Source organism: Ambystoma mexicanum, chromosome 3q (assembly GCF_040938575.1).
Source record: "Ambystoma mexicanum isolate Mex_15411 chromosome 3q, UKY_AmexF1_1, whole genome shotgun sequence".
Classification (NCBI taxonomy): Eukaryota; Metazoa; Chordata; class Amphibia; order Caudata; family Ambystomatidae; genus Ambystoma; species Ambystoma mexicanum.
Window position 1 is genome coordinate 1,082,009,223 of NC_090926.1, and position 27,084 is coordinate 1,082,036,306.

The window sequence follows — 27,084 nt, forward strand, 5'->3', positions numbered from 1 at the left end:
AAACAAAATGGCGAACCTTGTCACATCAAAATGGCCGTATATTGGCAAACTCTGAAACCTATATGTCTGTCATATCGTGCATGAGACAGTTGGCCCACGGGCACCAAAATACGTTTGCCGTCACATATGAGAGGTATCCATTTTTCTAGACTGACAGGCCTTCGACCTAGTAAGCTGCCTCCCTTCATGCATGCCATTTACAACCAAGTTTAAGAAATGCAGCAGTCCCTTCTTCCTGGCTAACCTACACCTGAGTGACATGCCTTTGAAACTTAGTCAGTCAGTTCCTGAAGGTTTGGCATGTGATAGCTCAACTACAGCAAGTGTCTGATACCACAGGCTACTTTTTACTTTGTCAAGGGTCGGAATCTGTCACACAGGTTACGGATGGTTTGGTACCGGGTGAGGTTTCGAGAGCAGCTGCGCCTTCCTGTGCTGCTCTGAAGGTAACCTTGTCCATTCCAAGGCCTTCAGCTGGAAGAATCATCCTGAGCACACAAGCAAGCAAATCCTCCTGGTGTAAAACCTCCCGGCCTACCGACTGGAGGTCCTCTGGTACTGGACAATCCGTTTGCCCCTATTAAGGTTGCAAAGGTACCACAGAGCGATGTCCATTCCCCTTCATCTACCAAACAGGTTCCAAGCATCCTGGGGTCATTAAAATTACTCTTGGTACAACCTCCTCTAAACCTCTTTTGGAGGAGCAAGCACTTAGGTAGAGTTGTTCACTGCCCAGTATCCTGCGCCAGTCGGTACCAGTCATTTCTTATACACCTTCCAAGGAGTTAAAATTGAGACAATTATCTCAGCTAGCTGAACCAAGCAAAGAGCAAGTGAGGGAGACTTTGCCATCTTCAGTATCATATATGCTCTACCAAGGAGGAACCCACCCAGGCACCGATTGCTGTAACCTTATTAGAATTTGAGGCCACTGAAGCGTTAAATGACTTTATTCTGCCTCTGGTTCAGAGTTTCAATAGTCCATTCATGTTTCTGCTTCTCACAAGTTTTCCCAGATCATCAAGATGCAACATTTTTGGATCCTTAACCGAATTCACCATCCTCTCTGCACATAAACAATACACCACCACTACACCAATGTGCATGCCTGATCAGTGATACCCAGGTTGATACCCAGGTTGTCACTGAGACGATTGAGCAGGATGGTATGATTGACTTTGTCGAAAGCAGAGGAGAGATCAAGTAGGATGAGGACAGAGGGAAAGTTAGAGTCAAGGTTGGAGAGCAGGTCTTCGCGGATGTTCAGGAGAGCAGTTTCCGTGCTTCTGGCAGCTCTGAAACCACATTGGTGGTCATGGAGAGAGCCAAGAGAGTCGGAATGAAGATTGAGCTGTGAGATAGCTAGCTTTTCCAGAAGCTTCCCCAAAAAGGGCGTAATGGAAATTTTGCGATAGTTAGCTGGACAGGAGGGATCAGCTGTATGTTTCTTGAGGAGAGGATGCACAAGGGAGTGTTTGAGAGGGGAGGGGGAACATCCAGAGGAAAAGGAATGGTTACAGGAAGGGCCAGAGCTAGGGTATCGATGTGGTCCATAATAGTTTTAGACGAACAGGGATGAACCTGTTTTGATGAGGCTTTCATAGATCGGACTTGTCTAGCAACCTCATCCGGGGAGAAGCAAGGAAAGGAGGAGAAGGAAAGGGGGGGGGTCTGAGGGAGGGTCAGCTGGCTGGGAAGGAGAGGGGAGAGGAGGGGTGGATGAGAGGGAGGACAAGATGCCCTGAATTTTGGATTTGAAGTGAGAGGCAAGGGAGTTGCAAAGAGCCTGGGAGGCAAGAGGAGGAGTCGAGACTGCAACAGGGTTGGCCAGCTCCTTGCAGTTTTTAAAGAGTTTGGCTGCCGCAGAGATGCAGGCTTGAATGTGGCCTCTCTTCTTAGAGCGGACAGCGAGACAGTATTGGCTTTGGAACAGGCTGTAGGCCAGTTTGTCAGAGGATGAGCAGGAAGCCCTCCATTTCCTCTCATCCGCCCAACACTTACGTTTAAGTGTAGCAAAGTCAGAGTCATACCAGGAATTACACTTGGCTTTGTATTTCGAGTGGATCCACATGACAGGGGCAAGAGCATAAAGCGTAGCAGAAATAGAGGAATAGAGCAGGGAAAGAGCTGTGTCAGGGTGTGAGTCAGTCTGAGGTGGAGGAGGGGGGGGTGAAGGTGGCAGCGAAGGCCTCGATTGACACACGCTTCAAGGGACGGATGTCCAAGAAGGTGGGTGGCAATCTTGGGGTAGGCTTGTCTTGGGGGCAGGGGAGATGGAAAGATGAGGAGAGGAGACAGTGATCACTACAGAAGAGAGGAGTGGTGAGAGGAGTATAGAGGGGGTGGCCGATGGAGATCAAGACATCCAGTGTGTGACCAGCAGAATAGTAGAGTAGGGCCAGAGGGGAGGATAGAGGGGGAGAGTGAATCGCAGAGGTCACGAAAGAGCGAGGATGAGGAGCAGGGAACATCAAGATGAATGTTGAGGTCACCAAGGAGGATGAGTTGAGTGGTTGAGGTCAGGAGGGAGGAGGAGAGGTCTGCCCACTAGTAGTAACCTCTACCCCAATCTGTTCCAGGCGGGACATCAAAATACCATGATCTATAGTATTGAACGTTGCGCAGAGATCGAGGAGGATCAGCACCCTGACCTCTGCGAAACTGGAGAAGAGCTAGGTCATCCAGGAGAGAAACCATAACAGATTCTGTCCCCCTTAAGGGGCGGACATCTGACTGCAACGGGTACAGACAATTATTAGTCTCCAGAAAATGTGAAAAAGCAGGTGTAATCACAGCCTCTCTCAACTTCATCCCAACTGGGAGTAAAGATATAGGGCAATAATGTTAAACCACGCTAGGGTTGAGGTTAGGTTTTTTTCAGAAGTGGAGAGACCAAAGCATGCTCCAACTGAGCAGGAATTTCACCCGAGGAGAAAGAGTGTTGTAAGGCTGCCGAGAACAGAGTAGTAGCCTTAGGAGGAAGTGCTTTCAAGAGCTGTAGGGTTATTAGGTCAGAGGACGATGCTGATGATTTGAAGGCCTTTGCTGTGATTGTGTCATCAATCAACTCTAGTTGAAAAAAAGCTGCAGGGTCAGGGGCCTGACTTCCATCCAGTGACTAGACCGTAGCGTCGGTTCCCGGTTAGTTAGGTTTTTTCCCCAATAGCCCGTCGAATCCCATCGATCTTCTCTGAGAAAAAGACACCAATTGCATCCCACTGGGTTTGAGGACTTAGTGAGCAGTTGGTAGTTACTTTACAAGGTTGTCCAAGGCTGAAAGAGTGGCACTGCAGCCTAAGCGCAACTCCTGGAAGCAAAAGACATAAGAAGCTAGGGAAGGGAGCTGGGTACTTGTTAAAAGAAAATCTGTAGAGCTGAAACTGTTTGTGTCAAGAAGAAACAGTCTGGAAGTTAAAGACAGATTTTCTGGTAGCTTGCCATACAAGAGAGAAGAGTGCCTTGCCCACCTGTAGAGTTCGAAGAGTCTTGTGGAAGTTGCCTAAAATTATAAGCAGCAGTGGTTGTCAATACCTTTTTCAGAACTGTATAAGTTGAATATAAAATGAAGGGCGCTACCTCTAAATCGGGTTTACACGCCGAAGCGCCTGTCATGGCCACAGGGTGAGAACCACAAGCTCCACTACATAAAGGGTCCACTTGGCGCCAGGCTCATGAGAAAGTGTGCTCTGCACACTTTTATTCTGGTGCACGTGCTATTTTCTCCCCTGCAGGGCCTCCACGTGCCTCCAGGTGGGGCGTGGCCATACGAGTGCATTGGGCTGCACGTGCAGCATCTTCTGGGAGTGACAGGGTGGGGCCACAAGTCAGAACAAATGGGCGTCTGCTTATAGCAGCGTAACGCTCACCGCCGCCTGAAGTGCATCTTACCTGATTCCAGCAATAACCATCGCCTGAAGCGCATCTTACCTGATTCCAGCAGTAATCATCGCCTGAAGCGCATCTTACCTGATTCCAGCAGTAACCATCGCCTGAAGCGACCTGATTCCAGCAGTAACCATCGCCTGAAGCGCATTTTACCTGATTCCAGCAGTAACCATCGCCTGAAGCGCATCTTACCTGATTCCAGCAGAAACCGCAGTCTGAGCGCATCCTTACCTGATTCCAGCAGCAACCGCAGTCGGAGCGCATCCTTACCTGATCCCGACTTCCAGCCTCAACACTTACTCAGGAGTCCATCTTCGGCCAGCATCATCGCGGATTCAACCGCCGACAGATCTTCGGATAACAGCATCCCGGTCTGAATTCGCCAGGCCATCCCTGCAAGAGAAAAGGACAAACAAGGTTAGAAAAACTATAAAGACATTACCCTAAGGTTGTGCTCAAACCAATCCTCGCCCTTGACCTAAGAACCAAACTTACAACCTATTGGGACATCGTGACCTCACTTTTTCTCCATTGGGGCTCGCTTCTTGCACAGCAATTCCGCTGGGCCTCATATCACCTATTGGGAAGAAGGAAAGACATTACAAGAGATACGGACTATAATCGAGGGAAAGGCCATTACAAAAGAACACGGACAATATCATTATTGAAGGATACTTACCTTTGAAGTGGTTCAGCCACAGCCGGTCTGGGCTGCCACGCACATGGACCAGTGAAGAAACTCGGTCTATCTAAAAGCGCCCCTGCAGTGAGAAGCTGTCATGCATGCTCGTAGAACAGCTAGACCGTTCTTTTCCAAATGGCGGCACGTTCGACACGTTGCCGGGAAAACGACGTTTGCACTTTTCACGTCGCTAACTCACGTGTATTCTGCTTCGTCACGTGAACTACGGCGTTACGTATTTAAGCAGCGTGGAAACTTCACTCGCTGCTTCTGATCGAATCATTTGGCGTTGTGTAGCTGAACCTCCGGTCTGCATCCTTGCAGGTTACTACAGCTACCTTTTTGGCCTTCTATAGCGTGTTTTCCGCCACACGCTGATTCCTGGAGCTGTTTGGTTGCGTGTAAATCCACACGTTGTCTTCAAACGCGGCTGGCCTGGGCTGCATGAATCCTGTTCGCGTGTAATTCCGCACGCGCATGCTATCTTCAAACGCGGCTGGCCTGGGCTGCGTGAATCCTGTTCGCGTGTAAATCCACACGCGCACGCTATCTTCAAGTGCTGCTGGCCTGGACTGCGTGAATCCTGCTCGCGTGTAAATCCACACGCGCACGCTATCTTCAAGTACGGCTGGCCTGGACTGCGTGAATCCTGTTCGCGTGTAAATCCACACGCGCACGCTATCTTCAAGTACGGCTGGCCTGGACTGCGTGAATCCTGCTCGCGTGTAAATCCACACGCGTATGCTATCTTCAAGCGCTGCTGGCCTGGACTGCGTGAATCCTGCTCGCGTGTAAATCCACACGCGCACACTATCTTCAAGCGTTGCTGGCCTGGACTGCGTGAATCCTGCTCGCGTGTAAATCCACACGCATAGGTTGTCTTCAAGCGCTGCTGGCCTGGACTGCCTGAATCCTAATCGCGTGTAAATCCACACGCACACGCTCTTTTCTTCGCGGCTGTCCAGAACCGCTATTTCCAACTCCTGCACCTGTGTTATTAACAGGGGGATTGATTCATTTCTATACTTTACACTACGTGGGAAGGAAACCTTTCAAGGATAATTGGAAGGTGACAGTGAACAGTACTTTGGACGCTATCCTGTGGTGCATCAACCCGGTATCTAGCGTGAGCCTCGTTCCGTTCGGGATAAGTCTCCCTTACTAATCTTCCCTTCCTTGTCGTTTGTTCTACCTTGGATTCCGCAAGAGACTCTGCTGGATTCATCTGCCCTAGACTCAAGGTCAGTGTGTGCATTCATGACATTTCCTATTCCATCATACCCAGGTTGGGGCAGTTATTCATGATACTTTATTTTGTTCTAGGCTGACTTCTTATACCTTACCCACGCCCTTTCAGTGATCCATCGCTCTGCCTGTTTTACCAGTCAGAGAGTTGTATCATTTGGAAGGTCTTAACTTGACTTCACAACTATCAAAACGCGTGAACAGGGATCCGGAAGACCCTACCACCTGTATCCTTTTAAGTACCGTATCCTTTTCAGTTAATACTTTGGTGCTTTCTGACAGAATCAGAAGCCATGGAGGGTACGGATCCTTTAGCTGTTTTGACTCAGTTGATCAGCGATTTGAGAAATGAAATGGTTACGGCACAGGACATGTTACGGCACCGTATGGACGTTATGCAAGACGCCATGCACGGTAGTCCTCAGGGAGCACAGGTTCCAATGGCCACTGCATCTGGATCTGGGACTATGACACCCCCACAGGAAACTATTAATGTGGATATGCCCACTCAGTTTCCCTTGGCCCCTCCGGAACGGTTCACTGGTGATCCCAAAACCTATAGAACCTTCGTTAATCAGTGCCGACTCCATTTTCTTTGCCGTCCTACATCTTTTCCTGACCTAACCACAAAAGCAGCATTCGTGCTTTCCCATTTAGGGGGCACAGCTGCTGCTTGGGCTAACCCTTTGTTGGAAACAAATAGCCCTTTGTTGTACGACTGTGACGATCTCTTGGCTGCTATGAGTAAAGTCTTTGACATGCGTTATGCTACTCAAGCCATGGATCTGGAGTTACTTAATCTACAACAAGGCAATCAACCTCTTTTGCCTTACATTGCCCGGTTCAATCAACTAACGGCCGAAACTCAATGGCCTGACGGCAAGAAAACGGCTGTTTTCTACAAGGGTCTTTCAGAAGAACTGAAAGATGCCTTATCTACAGTTCCGGTGGTTCCTACGGGATTCACAGAGTTGCTCGATTTGGTTTTACAAATCGATGCCCGAAGGAATGCTCGGAAAGGAGAGAAAAAGCCCTTCATGCAAGCCTCGGGGCGTTCAGAGACACCAGCAGTCCTCTCGAACGACCCCGAACCCATGCAGATTGGCGTCGTGAGAGACCGATTGTCCAATGCAGAACGAGAGAACCGAAGAAAGAACCATTTATGTATGTATTGCGGTTCATCCGAGCATTTATTGGCGGCATGTCCTAAAAAACCCATCAAGCGTTCGGGAAACGCCAAAACTCGACAATAGCAGGAGTCCCTATGTCGAGTGTTTCATCGGACTCCAGTACCATTCCTAAACACGCACCCGTAATTGTTGAGGTTACGTTACGTTGTGGGGAACGAGAATTGGTTTCCAAGGCCATGGTTGATTCCGGAGCCACCAACAATTACATAGACATCACATATGCCAAGAACTGTTCCATACCCCTTGTAAACAAAAACAAACCTGAAACGGTTAATACCGTGGACGGATCTGTTTTGACTTCGGGTATGGTAACCCAGGAGACGGTATCTGTTCAGATGACATTATCGAATAATCATTCGGAAGAAATCATCTTCGATGTCATAGCTGCTCCGCAGCACGAGATCATACTTGGTCTTGCATGGTTAACCCTTCATAATCCCGCCGTTGACTGGGTTTCGGAATTGCTCCAGTATCCTTCGATTCATTGCAATGAACATTGCTTTACCAGTCAGGAGGTGTCAAACAAGCAACACATATTGGCCTCTATGGTGGGAGCTTCGACTATCAGCGTGGTACATCAAAGCGACGCTACCATACCATGCGAATACGCTGAGTATGCTGATGTCTTTGACAAGGGCCAGGCAGAACAATTGCCTCCCCATCGACAGTACGACTGTCCTATTGAACTGATTCCTGGTGCCAAAATCCCTACAGGTCGTTTATATTCACTGACCCCAAAAGAAGACGTTGTGTTGAAAGAATACATTGACAAAGCTTTAGCGATGGGTTTCATACGGCCATCACAATCACCTGCTGCGTCTCCTCTATTCTTTGTTCCGAAGAAAGAGGGAGATCTAAGGCCTTTTATTGATTACAGGGCACTTAACGACATTACCATAAAAAACCAATATCCTTTACCACTGATAAACGTTCTATTGGATCAATTAGGTACCTCCAGTTACTTCACCAAATTGGACTTGCGAGGAGCATACAATTTAGTTCGCATTCGTGAAGGCGACGAATGGAAGACCGCTTTCAAGACACGGTATGGTCTTTACGAGTATTTGGTGATGCCTTTTGGTCTGTGCAACGCTGCCGTCACTTTTCAATTCTTCATGAATGATATATTCAGGGACATAATGGACCAGTTTGTGGTGATTTATCTGGATGACATTCTGATCTATTCATCAACTTTTTCGGAACACGTCAAACATGTTTCTACAGTCCTACAAAGACTCAGGGAGAACCTTCTTTATGTGAAAGCCGAGAAATGCGTCTTTCATTCACAGGAAGTGGAATTCCTGGGCTATGACATTACCAATCTAGGTGCTCGAATGAGCCGTTCCAAGGTGAAGGCCATATTGAATTGGCCGATTCCGCACAATGTCCAGTCATTACAGTCTTTCTTAGGCTTTGCGAATTTTTATCGCAAATGTATTCATTCCTTCTCCAAAACAGTAGCTCCTTTGACGGCCTTAACTAGTTCTAAAGTTCCTTTCTGTTGGAACCCAAATGCCCAAGCATTTGAGGCATTTACCACTGCACCCGTGCTTCAACATCCAGATCGCCAGTTTATCGTTGAAGCGGATGCATCCAGTGTCGCTACTGGAGCGGTACTCTCACAAGTTTGCACAGAAACCAAGGAGGAGCACCCAGTGGCTTTCTTCTCTCGCAAACTTACCCCATATGAACGGAACTACACCGTCACTGAGCGGGAACTGCTGGCTATCAAGGATGCCTTCCGAGAATGGCGTCACCATCTTCTTGGGGCCAAACATCAGGTGTTAGTGTACTCTGACCATAGAAATCTTCAAGCATTCAAATCCATGAAATGCCTTACGGCCCGACAGGCCAGATGGCATGTCTTTTTTGCCCCATACGATTTCCAGGTCACATATCGTCCTGCCCGAGAACACGTTAAGTCGGACGCATTGTCCCGTATGAGTGAAGAGGCGAAGGAAGAAGCACAAGTACAGAATCAGTTGTTGGCAGATCATGTAATATGTAGTTCTGTTCAACCATCCTTAAAAACCGAAGTACAAGAGTGGGTGAAAAATCATCCACAAGTTATCCAGGATATGAATCTGGACGTACATAACGGTTTACCATTCACACAAGGAGTGCTCTACCTACCGACGTCTTCAACGCGGAATAAAGCCCTCAAGTGGAATCATGATTCCTTGCTCGCAGCCCATCCTGGACGGAAGAAGACACTAGAACTACTCAAAAGATGGTGCTGGTGGCCGTCCATGTCAAAAGATGTCATAGATCATGTATCTACTTGTTCTGTATGCATCCAATGTAAAAACACTCCTGGTAAACCAGTGGGTTTACTCCAGTCCCTACCTGTCCCTAACAAACCATGGGACATGATATCTATGGACTTTGTGGTAGAACTCCCACCAAACCAGGAGTTCGATACCATATGGGTTGTAGTGGATTATTTCACTAAATTGGCTCTTTTTGTTCCCTGTATTGGTTTACCAACCGCTGCTGTTCTGGCTGACCTATTCATCCAACATATATTTCGTTTCTTTGGTCTACCGTCAGTAATCATTACAGACAGGGGCTCACAGTTTGCGTCACGCTTTTGGAGAGCACTAACCTCTGCATTACTGATTGATGATCGGATGTCCAGTGCTTATCACCCTCAAACTGATGGACAGACCGAAAGAGTCAACTGCACTATGGAACAATATCTGCGGTGTCTGTGTCTGCAGTACCAATCGGATTGGCTCACGGTCCTGCCGGCAGCTGAATTCGCCTATAACAACTCCTATCATAGTGCCATAGGCACTTCACCGTTCTATGCACTTTATGGACAGCACCCTCGATCAATACCTTTGGATTCCAGCTTGTCTTTGGATACTCCTGCCGCAGGCCGTACCTTTCGTGATCTGAAGAAATTACAGAGGAAAGTGAAGCAGCAATTGGAGCAGGCTAAAAGACGTGACAAGTTCTATGCCGATGCTCATAGAATACCCGCACCCGTCTATAAGGCTGGTATGAAAGTATGGCTGTCCTCTAAGCACTTGAGAATTCCTGGCAAAAAGAAATTATTGCCTAAATACATTGGTCCGTATATAGTGCTCCAAGTAATTAATCCGGCTGCTGTCCGTCTGGCTTTGCCACAACGATGGCGAGTGCATCCCGTATTCCACGTGTCACTCATTAAGCCATGTTCTGAAGCTACCAGATTGCCTGTACGGCCTGTTGCTATTTCTGTGCGGGGTTCGTATGAATACGAGGTACAGGACATACTGGATATGAGACTACGTTCTGGTAGGCCGTTTTATCTGGTGGACTGGAAGGGCTATGGTCCCGAAGATAGATCCTGGGAACCTCTTTCTAATATTCATGCTCCTGCTTTATTGAAGCGTTTTCACACGAGAAGGGGAGAGGGTTGCCCCTTTGGGGGATGGCACTGTCATGCATGCTGGACGTGGTCCTACCTCCTATGCTCGTAGAACAGCTAGACCGTTCTTTTCCAAATGGCGGTTGTTCGACACGTTGCCGGGAAAACGACGTTTGCACTTTTCACGTCGCTAACTCACGTGTATTCTGCTTCGTCACGTGAACTACGGCGTTACGTTATTTAAGCAGCGTGGAAACTTCACTCGCTGCTTCTGATCGAATCATTTGGCGTTGTGTAGCTGAACCTCCGGTCTGCATCCTTGCAGGTTACTACAGCTACCTTTTTGGCCTTCTATAGCGTGTTTTCCGCCACACGCTGATTCCTGGAGCTGTTTGGTTGCGTGTAAATCCACACGTTGTCTTCAAACGCGGCCGGCCTGGGCTGCGTGAATCCTGTTCGCGTGTAATTCCACACGCGCACGCTATCTTCAAACGCGGCTGGCCTGGGCTGCGTGAATCCTGTTCGCGTGTAATTCCGCACGCGCACGCTATCTTCAAACGCGGCTGGCCTGGGCTGCGTGAATCCTGTTCGCGTGTAATTCCACACGCGCACGCTATCTTCAAACGCGGCTGGCCTGGGCTGCGTGAATCCTGTTCGCGTGTAATTCCACACGCGCACGCTATCTTCAAACGCGGCTGGCCTGGGCTGCGTGAATCCTGTTCGCGTGTAATTCCGCACGCGCACGCTATCTTCAAACGCGGCTGGCCTGGGCTGCGTGAATCCTGTTCGCGTGTAAATCCACACGCGCACGCTATCTTCAAACGCGGCTGGCCTGGGCTGCGTGAATCCTGTTCGCGTGTAATTCCACACGCGCACGCTATCTTCAAACGCGGCTGGCCTGGGCTGCGTGAATCCTGTTCGCGTGTAATTCCGCACGCGCACGCTATCTTCAAACGCGGCTGGCCTGGGCTGCGTGAATCCTGTTTGCGTGTAATTCCACACGCGCACGCTATCTTCAAACGCGGCTGGCCTGGGCTGCGTGAATCCTGTTCGCGTGTAAATCCACACGCGCACGCTATCTTCAAGCGCTGGTGGCCTGGACTGCGTGAATCCTCGCGTGTAAATCCACACGCGCACGCTATCTTCAAGTACGGCTGGCCTGGACTGCGTGAATCCTGTTCGCGTGTAAATCCACACGCGCACGCTATCTTCAAGTACGGCTGGCCTGGACTGCGTGAATCCTGCTCGCGTGTAAATCCACACGCGTATGCTATCTTCAAGCGCTGCTGGCCTGGACTGCGTGAATCCTGCTCGCGTGTAAATCCACACGCATAGGTTGTCTTCAAGCGCTGCTGGCCTGGACTGCCTGAATCCTAATCGCGTGTAAATCCACACGCACACGCTCTTTTCTTCGCGGCTGTCCAGAACCGCGTGTACTTTGTTTATACTTTAAAAGGAGTGCTATTTCCAACTCCTGCACCTGTGTTATTAACAGGGGGATTGATTCATTTCTATACTTTACACTACGTGGGAAGGAAACTTTTCAAGGATAATTGGAAGGTGACAGTGAACAGTACTTTGGACGCTATCCTGTGGTGCATCAACCCGGTATCTAGCGTGAGCCTCGTTCCGTTCGGGATAAGTCTCCCTTACTAATCTTCCCTTCCTTGTCGTTTGTTCTACCTTGGATTCCGCAAGAGACTCTGCTGGATTCATCTGCCCTAGACTCAAGGTCAGTGTGTGCATTCATGACATTTCCTATTCCATCATACCCAGGTTGGGGCAGTTATTCATGATACTTTATTTTGTTCTAGGCTGACTTCTTATACCTTACCCACGCCCTTTCCAGTGATCCATCGCTCTGCCTGTTTTACCAGTCAGAGAGTTGTATCATTTGGAAGGTCTTAACTTGACTTCACAACTATCAAAACGCGTGAACAGGGATCCGGAAGACCCTACCACCTGTATCCTTTTAAGTACCGTATCCTTTTCAGTTAATACTTTGGTGCTTTCTGACAGAAGCAGGACGGAGAGCTTGCCATCATAATTAAACAGGTGAGACTATATGGGTAGGCACATGCTCACCACATTGTGGGAAGAAGGGTTTGAGGGAGACCACAGCCATATCACAGCATTCTCACTGCCTCTCGTATTCTCGCAGGGGCAGTACCAACAACCAGCGCAGTCCACAACACGGGAGCAGGGGAAGAAGCCTGACCAAGGGGAGTCGGTTCCAGGTAGTGCTACAACCGTGCCCCAATGTCCCCGCAGAGACCAGGTAAGCGTAACAGCATGGACCATCTAGAAAGGTTTATCTTGTGTTCAGAGTATCCTTCCCCTAAGAGATCTAGTGAAGACCCTCTTTTGGTTTCAGCTTCACGTTTCCAGGAAAATTCTTGACTCAACCTTCGGCTTCTGTCCACCATGAAGATGTGGTCCAGATGCACACTTACCAAGACATCTATGACGAGGAAGAAGACCCTTCCTTCCTGCAAGACTACCCTGATGACCAGGTGGATGTTATGGGCAACTGGGAGGAGACCCTGCAAGTAGAGAAGGAGCTATGGACGCGCCCTACGCAAGATCAGGACACTGATGTCCTATGCCTTTATTCCCCTCCAACCATTCCTGCCCGCCAGGCCTTGCCTGTAGATGATCAAATGGCTTTCAATTCCATCTTAAGGAAGGCAGCAGAGCACTTTCAGATCACTACCCAGGAGGCAAGATTTTGTTGAGGACATTCTCAAAGAGAAACCCCCCTCAAGCCAAGCCATTCCTCTCCTGAACTCTGTTAAAAGAAGGTTGGCCCCCTCCCAGGTCACGCCTGCTCAGACCCGGGCAGTGAATCCAAGAGTGGAGAAACTATTTTGGCCATCCCTTATGGACCCTCAATATATTAAAGGCCACGCCACCCCCGACTCCTTGGTAGTCACTACCACCTGGAAACGGGCAGGGGTACCCCCTGCTACGGGGGAGGCATCTCCGGATAAGGAATCTAAAAGGTTGTACACATTAGGTAAACATGTCACCTCGGCAGCTGCATACACCACACGCATAGCGAATAACACTACGCTGCTTGCCAGTTATGCAGACGCACAATGGAACCTTGTACAAGAAGGCCTCCAGGAGGTTCCTGAACCCGCTAGGTCCAGACTACTCACCATCGTGGCCGAGGGCAGGCAGATAAATCGGAATATAATTAAAAACACTCTGGACACGGCTGAGACGGCAGGCAGGTCCCTGGCCCAGGGCACACTACTCAAGCAGCACGCTTGGCTCTGCAACTCGGGGTTCAAGCCTTAAACACAGGCCGCTCTAATTAACAAACCCATGGAAGAGACCAGTCTCTTCAGTAAAGTGGTCGACGATGCTCGGGAGACGGCCAAGAAAGACCAATCCTGTGCAGGTCAAAACAACTACAATACAGGAAACTGGAACTCTGGACAAGCATCCCAAAGCCCCGCCAACTACCCACCTAGGGGTCAACGACGCGGCAAAGGCAGAGGCCCCAACCCCAGAGGAGCCGTAGCCTCTGGTTAGAAATTACCAACGGATCCAGGTCCCCTCCCATGTCACCTCGGTCGGGGGGAGCTTAACATCTTTCCTCGCGGTATGGGAGGGGATAACTTCAGACCAGTGGGTCATAAAGACGGTTGCCCATGGGTACTGCGTGGAATTCGCCCGACCACCACAGTTCAGACCGCTACGTTAACTACGCCTCTCTCCGGACCATCTGCAGATCCTGAATCAAGAGGTGGAAGCACTTCTGGGAAAGGACGCCATAGAGGCGTCCCTATTCTTCAGGTAAACAAGGGTATTTATTCAGTGCACTTCCTTGTACCCAAAAAGGACCTCACCATCCGCCCTGTTCTAGAACTGCGCTCAGCAAACAAATTTATAAAACCTCAAAAGTTTTGTATGGTAACGCTACAGGAAGTGATCCCACTGTTGAAACGGGGGGACCACATGGCATCATTGGACATGAAAGATGCATACATTCATATTTCAATGTTGCCAGCGCACAGGAAATATCTAAGGTTCATGATAGAGGACAGGCATTACCAATTGAAGGTGCTCCCCTTCAGCATTGCCTTGGCGCCAGGGAGTTTACAAAGGTCCAGGCAGTAGTGGCAGCACACCTACGCTGACTATCCGTCCCAGTTTACCCTTACCGCGACGACTGGCTCGTAACAGGGGACTATTACGACACATGCTTTTTGAACACCCAGAAGACCGTAGACCACCTGTTCAGTTTGGGATTCTCTATCAACGATAAGAAGTCCAGTCTAGTCCCCAGTCAAGTAAACCAATTTCTGGGGGATCTAATCCGGACGAAAGACGGCTTTGTCTTCCCCTCCAACGAGAGGGTTCAGAACCTGCTTTTTCAGATCCCTCAATATGTAGCCAGTCGGCAGGTGACGGTACGCCAGGCCATGCTGCTGCTAGGTATGATGGCGTCATGCATATACTTGGTTCAACCACGCGTGCCTGCGCATGAGTCCCATGCAAGAGTGGCTCAAAAGCCAGTGGTGTCAGGCCAGTGGACACTTGGAAGATCTGGTAGTTGTCTTGCCAGCCTTCGTTCTCTCTCTGCAGTGGTGGTTGAGGGAAAACCTCTTGAAGGGGAAGTCCTCCACCACCCCCGAAGTGGAAGCCACTCTCGTGACAGACGCATCCCTCACGGGGTGGGGGGCTCACCTGCTTCAGCAGACAGCGCATGGAGTGTGGTCCCCACAATTAGCATCCAACCATATAAATCTGCTAGAACTATTAGCAGTGTTCAAGGCACTAAAAGCCTTTCAAACTCAACTACAAGGGAAGATAGTTCTGGTTCTGACGGACAGCAACACAGCCATGTATTACCTAAACAAGGAAGGGGGCCCACACTCTCCAGGGCTATCCAAGCTGTCACAAAACATTGGGATGTGGGCTCTCAAACACAAGATGTTTCTGTTGTCCCAACACGTTCCAGGGGAACTAAATCTTTTGGCAGACGTGCTCAGCAGAGATTTCCCTCTGCCCGTAGAATATGAATTGCGTCTGCACAAAGACATCGTCTCCAACGTCTTTGCAGAATGGGGCTTCCCAGAGATCGACCTGTTCGCAACTCAGGAGAACTACGCTTCCAAGTACCACTAGAACCGCTCCAAGGGGAATTGACTCTTGATAACATGGTCAGGGAAATGTGTCTACGCTTTTCCCCCCCGACTCCCCTCCTCAACAGAGATGCACCATGAACCAGTCACCATGATATTGGTGGCCCACCAACCCTGGTTCGCTCATCTAATGGAAATGCCCCTCTCCCCACCAGTAAAACTACCCTGCCTGTACAACATGTTGTCTCAGGACTGGTGGCAGACCCTACACCCATGCCCACAAACTCTGAATTTAGCAGCCTGGCTCCTGAGGTCATAGAGTTTGGACACCTTCAGCTCTCTCAGAGATGCATGGACATACTCGGGGAAGCTAGGAAACCTAACACCCGCTATTGCCATTCCAGTAAATAGAAACGCTTTGTCATCTAGTGCAATACCAAGGGTGTCATTCCCATTGATTGCTCAACCACACACATTGTGCTGTACCTAACCCATTTGTTAGACGCAAGACTGGTGTTCAATTCCCTAAAGGTTCATTTTGCTGCACTCTCCGCCTACACCACGTCACAACAGAAAGTGTCATGGTGGAAAATACCGGTTATTAATGGAAGGGGTTAAGAGAATCCATCCCCCCATTTCTCACCCAGCTCCTGGATGGGATCTAAATGTGGTTTTAACCAGACTCATGGAATCTCCTTTTGAGTCAATGCATAAAGCAAGTCTAAAAGACCTTACTTACAAGACGGCCTTCTTAGTGGTTATCACTTCTATTAGAAGGGTTAGCGAACTACAGGCCCTTTCTGTTCTAGACCCTTTTGTTACAGTCCACAGGGATAAGGTAGTTCTGCACACTCATCCCAGATTTGCGCCTAAATTAATCTCAAAGTTCCATGTGAACCAATCGATCAAACTACCCACTTTCTTCCAGAATCCCACTAGCATGGCCGAAAGAAGCCTACACACGCTAGATATGCGCAGGGCAGTCATGTTCTACCTGGAAAGAACAAAACCTGAGGAAAACGAACCAATTTTTCGTTTCAGTGGCAGCTGGCAGAGAAGGGGATCCTGTCTCTAAATCAGCTATCTCAAGGTGGATTGTCAAATGCATCACACAGTGTTGCACTCTTGCTAAGAGAGAACTGCCCTTCAAGCCTAGAGCACACTCTACTCGGTGCACCGGGCCTTCCATAGCATTCATTGCAACTGTACCCCTAGATTCCATTTGCAAAGCGGCAACCTGGAGTTCTGTACACTCCTTTACAAAACACTATTGCCTAGACACTCATTCTAGATCTGACTCTCAGGTGGGACAAGCAGTATTAAGACATCTTTTCTCTACTGTTCCTTCCCATAACCCACCTCCAACTCCGGGTTTGCTCGGTAGTCTATGCACAGCATGTGATTCTAAGCAGATTAACAAGCATCAGAAGACATGCATTACTCACCGTAATACCATTTCCGATGATTGTATCCGCTTAGATTCACATGCGCCCTCCCTGCCTCCCCGCTCTGGGTGGAAGGAACATGGACGTCGTACTACTTTCTCTCTTCATGTACTCACTCACAATAGCCTTGGGCTCCCTCATGGCAGAAAAAATACAGAGGGACCTCGGCGCGGGTGGTATTTTGGGTACACTACACGTTACGATATGGATAGTGTTACAGTGACGCCTAAGCCAACGTTCTCTTTCGGTCCCCGAAAGACAAGATGCAATACTCTGCGGTTACCACTGGATGTCGGACCATATGTACAACATGTTAATCTAAGCAGATACAATCAACAGAAATGCTATTATGGTGAGTAATGCATGTCCTTCTTTGGAACTTTTCAAGAATTGATTTAAGACTTGTATTTCCTTGGAAGAAATTGACTTTAGGACATTCCTGGGGGAGCAAGATCTGCCCAGGACAAGTAGAAGTCATACGAGCCATTGGTTGGTTGGTAACCTTTTATTTATGTTGTTTTGAATGTTTCTGTTAGTGTGAGCTAGTAGAGTAGGTTTAGTTGAGGTTTATTTTCTAATTATGTTTAAAATAAAATGCCAAACCTTGAGAAAACTAGACACAGGTGTGAGTCTTACATTACTGACCCCCACAAAGCCCTCTCCAAAGAGGACTGGTTTGTGTCAGCATGTGTCAAACGCAGTAATTTCCTCTGATTGGTTGTGGTTGGTGGACACTTTCAGTTCATTTCATTGGCATTTTTCCTGAATTCGACGACTCAGTCTTCAGAACGGTCTTGGCCATGGTGGTAGATCAACTGAGAGCATTCAGGTGTTTCTGTATTACTCAAGGTCAGCAATAAGAGACCGTTTCTCAACATCTCAGGAAGACCCCTGTGTTTCTTCACTCTTTGGAATGGTCTATGAAATTCCCTAGAATCTTAATTTGTCCTTTTTCATAAGTGTTCCTGCATTTATTATTATGCTATTTAATGATCAGTGATCATATTGGAAGCTCCATCGCACCTGCCATGAGCGCTGAAAGCATCCATAGTCTTCATCATGATCTGCTTTGGTGGCCTTCCATGCCCAGTCTAATCAGTGGAGAACCGATTTGTTATCCATGACAAAAGCTGATGTTGGTGACAGAGCCCTCCTGTTATGAAAGATTTTCTTTTTGCATCTGTCCCTCCATAGATTCCTATGGGACCCCCATTCTCTTTGCTTGTTCTCAACCCTGTCCTGACTCTTCAGAGATCAGTAAAGCCTTCTGCTTTACTTCTCTTGCCAGTTATGCTCATTCTTATGGGGAAACTGTTCGGGCAGTTTTTCTAAGGTCCACTTATGGTAGGACATTATAAAACTATACCCTTGGTGGGGGGGGGGGCGCTGTTGCGCACGGACGGAAATGGCAGCCTCCGTGTGAGCTCCGGCAGTGTCCAGGGCCGAAAAGCCTAAATAATCCATTTATTCACTCCGGTTTGGCGCGATTCTTACACAGAACGTGTAACTATACCTCTGGACAGCCCACGTGCAATTCGGACCCGAACGATGAAGTGAGAGCCGAGTTGTGGACCCGGAGTAGCCCGAGGCGGCGAGAGACGTGCCCGCCGCGGAGGGGAGGGAGGAGCCCAGCGCCGGAACAACTCGAGCAGTGGCAGTAACGGTCGGGCCCACCCAGGAAAAGGAGAATCTCGGGAGCCCTGATCCTCGCTGAGCGCCTGCGGACCCTATCCACCAGCACCACAGCAGCGACACATGTGAAGGAAGGAATCACCCTCCCCGGCCCATCGGCCCACGGCGGCGGAGGTAAGCCGGGCCCGGGCCTGGACCGGAACCTGGGGCGGGACGTCGCGCCCTCCGCTAGGCTCTCGGACGGCTCTGCAGCCGCAGGGGAGGGCGGGCGGCCACCCCCCCACAAACATATTCCGCTCCACCATATACAACAGAACGTTGGAACTCGCGAAAGGGGGCTGACAGGAGCCGAGCGGGCCCTTCTTGCCTCGCTTAATCCACCATTGATTGGAGGGAATACTGGAAGATCGGTTCCTGGCCTCAGAAATATAGTGCAACTACGAAGCAATTGGCGAAGACATCTATAGGAAGGGTACTCGCTCCAGATCCGGAACGATGCCCAAAAACTTTGGCCATAAAAGGAGCAGAGGGACTATTGATAAGTTTACGACCACAATGCAGCATGGTTTTGCAGCGGTGACAGACGAGCTGGATGGTATCACGGCTAGTGTTGCGAGTATAAAAACCCAACTCGACAAAACAACAGCTCGCATGACAGATGCCGAAACAAGAATATCAGGCGCAGAGGACGCTGTGGAGACCCTGAAGACCACGATGGCCATCGAGCTAGGGACCGTGAAATCCAAGTGAAGATTTGGAAGCAAGATCCTGAAGAGATAATGTCCGTATTATTGGTGTTCCGGAGGGGGCTATTAAAGGATCAATGGAAAAAGCGGTGGAGGACCTTCTGCGCACACTACTGGGGGAGCCGGGATGGTCGCCTGTGTTTATAGTGGAAAGAGCACACAGGTCTCTAGCTCCAAAGCCGAAACTCGGGGCATACCCCAGCCCCATTATAGCGTGCATACTAAACTACAGAGATGGAGACCTGATCCTAAAAACAGCTAGGGAGATACAAGAACTGAACTGGGAATCCAACACTATACGCATCTTTTCGGAATTCACCTTGGTGGTTCAACAGGTAAGAAAGCTGGCATGGATTCACATGCTCATGAATATTCCCCGTCAGGCTGGGAATCCTCGGTAAAGAAAAAACCAGTATCAGTTTCGTTTCTGATCTGTCTTTCGTAGTAGTAACCAATCACTGGTCTCTGCGTCATACTGACCACAGCCAATGACTGTCCTCTACCTAAGCACCGCCTCTGGCAGCCATCTTCAGATTTTTACCGCACGTTCATGTGTTGGGATCCTCGTGCTATTGCTCTCGAGCGTTAGTGCTATTTTTTCACGTTTTTTTGCTCAAAAACTTCGTTTTTTCGGTCAAAAGAGCCTTAAGGGTGAAGATTTCGTCGAGCTACGCTTTGGAGGACTCCAGAAGCTTCTGCGGCCCGGACATGGCCCAGGAGAAGGGAAGCTCGACGCTCGGAAAGCTGTTCAGGGTCTGCCCTGGATGCCAGCTGCAGAACGTCTTTAAGGAGGACGAACACTCCTTTTGTCTCTACTGCTTACATGAGGACAAGACGTACGTGGAGAAGGACTGTGCGTTTTGCGGCAATATGTCGGAGCGGACCATGAAGGACCGCCATCAACGTCTCGCCAACTGGCTGGAAGGGAAGAGCCCGTCAGGCGAGAAGAAGAGGAAGAAATCCGAGCGGTCTTCTAAGACCTTTGAGGACGCCCCGGCGACGGGGGTCCAACACAAGGCCAAGCACCGCGAGTCCGCTGGCACCGGGAGCGCCGAACGGTCGGGCTCTACGGGCGCCAGGCAGGGCGCACCCTCCCCGGCACCTTCAAACACGAGCTAACGCTCTGGGTCGGGTAAGAGGAAGGGCGAGCACCTGGCAAAGCTCCTGGAGAGGCCCCGGTCGAGCTCGAAGCCCCCATCGGAGGGGGAGCGAGGCAGTGTCCCCCCCCCTCAAGGATAAGGCGGTGAGCGCACCTAAGGTGGTGAAGGCCTTAATCCATCCGGCCAAGCCCTCTATCGATACTGTTGCGGCGACCCTGGCTCAGCCTGTGGAGGCTACACCAGTGGTGGCGACCTCGGGGCTCAGAGTCTCCCTGCCACCTCGGAGGGAGTCCTCTTTTGTGCCCATCGATAGGACCCCCGTGAAATCCCCGGCGGGGAAGAAAAAGGGGGGGCAGGGCGTCGTCGTAGATTCGGCTTCAACCTCGGAGGAAGAGCTGATCGAGGTCTTAAGCCACGGCCTTGGCGTGGAAGAAGACCGGCCCGTCGGGATTCCCCTCTGCCAGCGCCGCAGGACAACTCGGCGGCCATTTTGTTGGCTATACAGTCCTTATGCTCAGAGATAAGGACGAGACTACTGTTGCCGACGGAGGAACCTCTCCCGTCGGGGGATCCTGAACCGGGGCCTTCTGGCGTTCCCCCGCCCAAGAAAAGAAGGATTCACCCTCCACCTCCTTTTCAGCCGTCGAGCACCGTCCAGCCCTCCTCCCCGTCCACCCGAGGGGATGATACGGGGACTGACACGGCAGCGACGGGTACGGACGACGAGGTATATGACGAGGATCTACCGTCGTCACCTCCCACCAGGGCTTCTCCTCCGAGCTTTTCCAACTCTGCCCTGAGGAGAAGAAAAAGGAAGGATTCCTTTATCAACGGCGCGAGACCAAGAGGAAGACGGTCCTCGCGGTGCATCTACTGGACGACATTTGGGATGAGGGCCTCGCCCTCCTCAAGAACCCTTCCACTACGCCAGCTAGAAGAGACCGGTACGAGAAGAAGCACCGGGTCCCGGACGCGGCCCCCCTGTGCCTCAGGGCGCAGCCTACCCCGGACTCCGTCGTTTCCGCGGCGGCCAGGAAGAAAGCGGGGGGGGTGCGGCCTCCACATCGACTTCCCCACCGGACGGCGAGGGAAAGAAATTGGACACTATGGGAGGCAGGGTCATCTCGTCTGCAGCAACGACGATTAAGGCGGCCAACGCCTTGGCTATCGTGGCCTGCTACGACAGGGAGCTATGGTACAAACTGGCTCCCCTGCTGGACTTCCTACCGGACGACAAGAGGGCGGATGCCCTGGAGATCCTACAGGAAGGCGAGGTGGCGTCGGACCACGCCATCACTATTGCGACGGACATCGCCGACACTGGATTTCGCCAGTTGGGCAACGGCGTGTGCCTTAGGCGGCGTGGATGGCTCAAGGCTACGGACTTCCGTCAAGACGTGCAGACCAGAGTCCTGGACATGCCGTTCGATGGGAACAACCTGTTTGGGAAAACAGTGGACGCCTCCCTTCAGGCCATTAAAGCGGACACTGAGACGGCCCGGGCCCTTGGGGTTCTGCAGCAACGACGGACGCCCTTTCGGAGCAGCGGAGGCAAGGGCGCCTCCAAAGGTTCCGGCGGCGGTTTCTCCACCTACCATCAAGCGGCCCGCTCGTCGTCTCAGGAGGCCTACAGAGGACGAGGCAAGTCTGGCGGACCCCGCCGTCATCGCCAAGGAGGTCAAGGCGGCAAAGCCTCGTTGAAACAGGATTGAACCGACCGTGGGGTCGGGCCCCCACCGATGCACCCCGGTGGGAGGCCGGCTGACGAGTTTCGTCAGCGTGTGGGAGTCCATCTCCACCGACCGTTGGGTGCTGGACGCCTTAGCCCGGGGCCACGCGCACGAGTTTCAAAGAAGGTGCCCGCGCATCCCCCCGTGGCCAGGAAAGAGCTTCACGTCCCTCAGCTTCTCCTGGAGGTAAGGGCGATGCTCAGGAAGGGCGCCATCGAACTCGTCCCAAAGAGGCTTCGGGGCTCCGGAGTTTACTCGAGATACTTCCTCGTGAAGAAGAAGACGGGAGGATGGCGCCCCATCCTAGACCTGCGACGTCTGAACAAATTCATCAAGGCGCAGAAGTTCCGGATGGTCACCCTCCAGCACGTCCTGGGTCAGCTGGAGGAAGGAGACTTCCTGTCGTCGTTGGATTTGGAGGATGCCTACTTCCATATTCCCATCCTAAAGGGGCACCGAAAATTCCTCAGGTTTGTGGTCCAAGGGCGTCACTACCAGTTCAAAGCCCTCCCCTTCGGACTACGGTCGGCACCCAGGGTATTCACCAAGTGCCTTGCACCGGTGGCGGCGCAGCTGCGCCGCGAGGGGATCCACGTCTACCCCTACCTGGACGACTGGCTCATCCGAGCCAAGACGAGGGAGCTCGCCGTGGAGCACACGGCAAGGACCGTCCAACTTCTCACGGACCTGGGATTCTCCGTGAACTACGCCAAGTCCAACCTGGTACCCGCGCAAAACGCACTGTTTCTGGGAGCGAAGCTCGACACAGTGTCCCTTCTGGCCTCCCCGTCGGAGGAAAGGACAAGGTCCATCCTGGCCAAGGTACAGCGGATGTCAGCTTCCGACGCGGCCAAGGTGAGGTCCATCAAGTCCCTCCTCGGAATGATGTCTTCTTGCATCTACCTCATTCCCATGTGCAGGCTCCGGATGCGCCCGTTGCAGGAGTTCCGGGACGCGCGCTGGATCCAAACGACGGGTGGCTTCGAGGAGAGGATCACACTCGACGAGAGTTTCCGCCGAGCGGTCCGGTGGTGGGGCACCCACGCGCATCTGACGGCGGGCATGGACTTCCGGACCCCAGACCACCAGGAGACAGTGACCACGGATGCCTCCCTGGAAGGGTGGGGAGCGCACACCGAAAATCTGCACGCGAGAGGCCTTTGGCTCCCGACGGAGAAGTCCCTCCATATCAACGTCCTGGAGCTCCGTGCAGTGTTCTGGGCCCTTAGGTCCTTCCTTCCGTCCCTCAAGGGCAAGGTGGTGAGGATCTTCACCGACAACACCACCACCATGTTTTACATCAGGAAACAGGGCGGAACCAGGTCCCCAGCACTGTCCAAGGAGGCGCAGGACCTGTGGCATTGGGCCGTCGCCCAAAGGATGTTTCTGGTGCCGTTTCATCTGGCAGGGATAAAAAACACCATCGCCGACTCACTCAGCAGGGAGCTGCGCTCGTGCCACGAGTGGGAACTACGGCAGGATCTAGTGGATCGCCTCTTCCGACGGTGGGGCACACCCCAGATCGACCTGTTCGCGACGAACTCCAAGTGCCGGAGATTCGCCAGCAGGTTTCCCCAGGCGAGGAGCATGGGCGATGCTTTCTCATTCCCCTGGGAGGGCCTGTTCCTCTACGCGTTCCCTCCTTTGCCACTGCTAATCCGGCTCGTCAACCAGCTCAAGAGGTCACGGTGCAGGATGATCCTCGTCGCACCTGCGTGGCCGAGGCAGATATGGTTCCCGGACCTTCTGGACTTGTCAACGTCCCCGCCAATCAAGCTGCCGGTGGACGCGGATCTACTCTCCAGGGAAGGAGGCGCCATCCTCCACCACGATCCGAAATCGCTGAACTTGCAGGCCTGGCTCCTGCAGCGCTAGAGTTTGGAGGATACGACATACTGGCCGACTGCAGAGAGGTTCTTGCAAAGGCCAAGGCGTCCTCGACTCTTAAATGCTACGGACACAAATGGAAGAGCTTCTCTGTCTGGTGCCACGCACAGAAGATTAACCCTCTACGGATTACGGCTCCCCAGGTACTGCCGTACCTGCTGACGCTGGCCAAAGCTGGGCTGGCACACGCGTCCATCAAGATTCATCTTGCTGCGATCTCCCGATACACCAGAACCACGGGGCGGATGTCCTTGTGGTCTCATCGTCTGGTGAAAGAGTTCATGAAGGGACTGTTCAGATCGTTCCCGCCGGTGAAGGCTCCGGCCCCGGCGTGGGAGCTCAACGTGGTGCTGACCAAGCTCATGGGACCTCCGTTCGAGCCTCTGCACTCGGCCCCGTTGAAGTTTCTGTCGTGGAAAACAGCGTTTCTTGTGGCCATCACCTCCGCACGACGGGTGGGAGAGATCCAGGCCCTTTCCTGCAAGGCCCCGTACTTGACTTTTCACGACACGAGGGTAGTGCTCAGGACACACCCCTCCTTCATGCCCAAGGTACCGTCGGACTTCCATCTCAACGAACCCTTGGTGTTGCCTGTGTTCTTCCCGTCGCCTTCGTCGCCGGCTGAGAGGACTTTGCACTCGCTGGATGTGGCTAGAGCGCTGAAGTTCTACGTGGACCGCACAAAGTGTTTTCGGAAGACGTCACAACTCTTTGTGAACTTTGGACCTGTCAATCAGGGGAAGGCTCTCTCGAAGGCTTCCATTTCCAGATGGCTCTCCGGCTGTATCATGTACTGTCATCGGTTGGCAAACCGACCGCTACCTGGCCGTCCGAGAGCCCATTCCACCAGAGCGATCGCAGCTACCACAGCGTTCCTTTCTCGTGTGCCCCTGCTGGACATATGCAGGGCTGCTACGTGGAGGTCGACGCACACCTTCACGAAATTCTACTGTGTCGATCGGGATTCCAGGGAGGAGTCCAGGGTCGGCCAAGCAGTGCTGCGCAACCTGTTCGCCTGAGGTGAGCCTGGTGAGGAGGTAAGATGCTTAATGTTGAGTTTGATGTAATGCTTAATGTTGAGCCTTTGCCACCTCCCGTGGTTGTGCATGTGTGTACTGCTATGTATTCTTTATTCATGAGCATGTGAATCCATGCCAGACCCCATGCTGGAGAAGGAACAAGTTACTTACCTGTAACTGTTGTTCTCCAGCATGGGTCTGGCATGGATTCACATGCGAACCCTCCCGCCTTCCCCTCTGCGGCTCTTCACTTGGTCATACTGCCACTTCACGTGCTTCCAAATCTGAAGATGGCTGCCAGAGGCGGTGCTTAGGTAGAGGGCAGTCATTGGCTGTGGTCAGTATGACGCAGAGACCAGTGATTGGTTACTACTACGAAAGACAGATCAGAAACGAAACTGATACTGGTTTTTTCTTTACCGAGGATTCCCAGCCTGACGACGGGGAATATTCATGAGCATGTGAATCCATGCCAGACCCATGCTGGAGAACAACAGTTACAGGTAAGTAACTTGTTCCTTCTCAGGAATCAAGAAAATGCTATGCGAACGACAAGTACAATATGCAATGCTCTACCCCTCAAGGCTCAAAATTCAACATCAAAATAAATCATACTTCTCCAGCATTGGATCTTTCATGGATTCACATGCTTAGAATATTCCCCGTCGTCAGGCTGGGAATCCCCGGTACATTATATATAGACCCTTTCCCGTAGGAAAACTTTTTCGACGCTTATGCGTCCTATCCACCTTGTTTTGTATCATGCGTGCCCGCACCGTCAGGACGTCATGGTATAAATACAGGACCCGCCCCCGCGCTCCCTCAGATTTCAACCGTCTTTTAAAGTAGTGGGATCCTCGTGATTACTGCTAGTGGAAACTAGGTTGTTTTTTTCTGTTTCGCTTCGGCGACGTTCAAATTCTGGAGAATATGTCTGGAAAAGCGTTATTTCGCCCTTGTGCGACATGTGGCCTCAAAAATGTTTATGAAGGAGATGCCCACATGGATTGTATCTACTGTCTCCACCCGCACCACACGGCGGATACATGTGAGATATGCCAGGGTTTCTCCCAAAAAACCCTTAAGGACCGTAAAAGAAGGCTGGTCGACTGGCTTAATGACGGGGCGGGTGCCTACCCGGCTTCGGAAGTTGGCTCCACGGCCTCCAGGAGCAAGTCGGAACCTCCATCGAAAAAGGTACGGCCAGCAGAAAACCGCGATGAGGACAAGCATAAGGGGAAGCATGCTGGGTCCTCCTCATCACATAAAAAGCCCTCCTCCTCCTCCTCATCTAAGACGGAGAGGCGAGCGCTGTCAAAATCCTCCTCAGGGGACCGTCCCAGGTCTTCCGTGAGTCGAGATGTTTCAGCCGGGAAGTCGGCGTCGAAATCGGCGACGAAGTCTAAGGGCTCGACGACGACAACTTGCTCGTCGACCTCGGTGTCATTGACGATGCCTATTACCGTTCAGGCAGCAGCGGTTGGGATTCCTTCGTCGACGGAGACTCAGTCTATGGCTTGGCTGCCAGAGGTCTATGACCCGATCCCCCCTGAGGTCTTACTGCAGCCAGACACGGCCTGCTTGGTGGAAGGAGAAGGTGGCACGGTTCTGCAGCCATCGGATTTAGGCTTACGGCCTTCCACGTCGGCGACGACGACGAGTGCGAGTGGGGGTATGGTACCTATATCATCAACGTTATTGAACCCCCAGGCAGTTTTGTCTCTGGATGTGCTTAATACTCTTCAGAAGCTCCTGCAGCGGCTGGATACGCAGATCCCTCAACCTGGGACTTCGTCGTCACCTTTTTCTGTACCTCCTGTCGACGAGCAAACTTGTGCGGCTCACTCGACGACTAAAAACCCATCGACTCCTCAGGCAGTAAAAGATCGTCCTCGAGCGCAGGAGGAGGGTGAGTTGTCGGAGTCCGATTCTATACTGGGTGACTCAGGGTCAGACATCTCCCTGTCGCCTTCGAGGGACCCAACATGGAATTCGGATGTAGAGGTAGAGTCTACGAGGAGCCAGTCACAGCCATCTCCTCCGGATGATGTGGGAGCCTTCCATGCAATGAT

At 51.4% G+C, this 27,084-nt stretch overlaps 1 protein-coding gene across 2 annotated transcripts in view; it reads left to right on the plus strand.

Moving 5' to 3' along the window:
• LOC138583272 (zinc finger protein 282-like) overlaps positions 1-27,084 on the plus strand; it is a 91,128-nt gene that overhangs the window by 48,920 nt on the left and 15,124 nt on the right. The gene's annotated exons all lie outside the window — the stretch shown is intronic.